Here is a 690-nt window from a genome sequence, read left to right as displayed (position 1 = left end):
CCCTAGGCCAGCTGCCTGGTTCCCAAACACAACCTAGCCAAGTGCCACCCTGGAAACTAGAGGGCACAGCTGGCTGCTGTCAGGACCTTGGCAAGAGACGCTCCCCCACTGAACTCTGTCATTCATACTTGGGCCCCAGCTCCAGTCTCACTTCCCCCAGAAAGCCTTCTGCCGGCGTCCCAGGTGACACTCTTCTTCTACCGCTGACCTGGGACACAGCCCTTGTCTGACCCTGGGCACCAAGCAGAACCCTATAACTGAGCAGCATGTGTATGTCTCCTCTCTTCAACTACCTTCCAAAGAACCTTAAGGGCAGGAGCTCTGCCTCATTTTTTCTTTTATGGTCTAGATCAGTGGTTCTCAACCTTCTGGCCCTTTAAATACAGTTCCTCATGTTGTGACCCAACCATAAAATTATTTTCGTTGCTACTTCATAACTGTAATGTTGCTACTGCTACCCCTACTAGCCTTAAAGGAATTTTTCTGCCTCAGAAATGCTATAACTGATTTTCATTTATCCAAGCAACGAGTTTTTCTACCTATTCCATTGCCTGTGATTGTTGTTTTGTGAGCACTTTCACACCCTTAGCAACATTAGCACTCCTGATGGCCTCTTTATGTTTTAAAATTGTGCTAACCATCCATTTCACCAGCAACAAAAGCATTCTCTCCTTTGTTTGTGCCTGAGAG

This window comes from Myotis brandtii, unplaced genomic scaffold, assembly GCF_000412655.1.
Source record: "Myotis brandtii unplaced genomic scaffold, ASM41265v1 scaffold208, whole genome shotgun sequence".
Lineage (NCBI taxonomy): Eukaryota > Metazoa > Chordata > Mammalia > Chiroptera > Vespertilionidae > Myotis > Myotis brandtii.
This window is presented reverse-complemented; position numbering follows the sequence as displayed.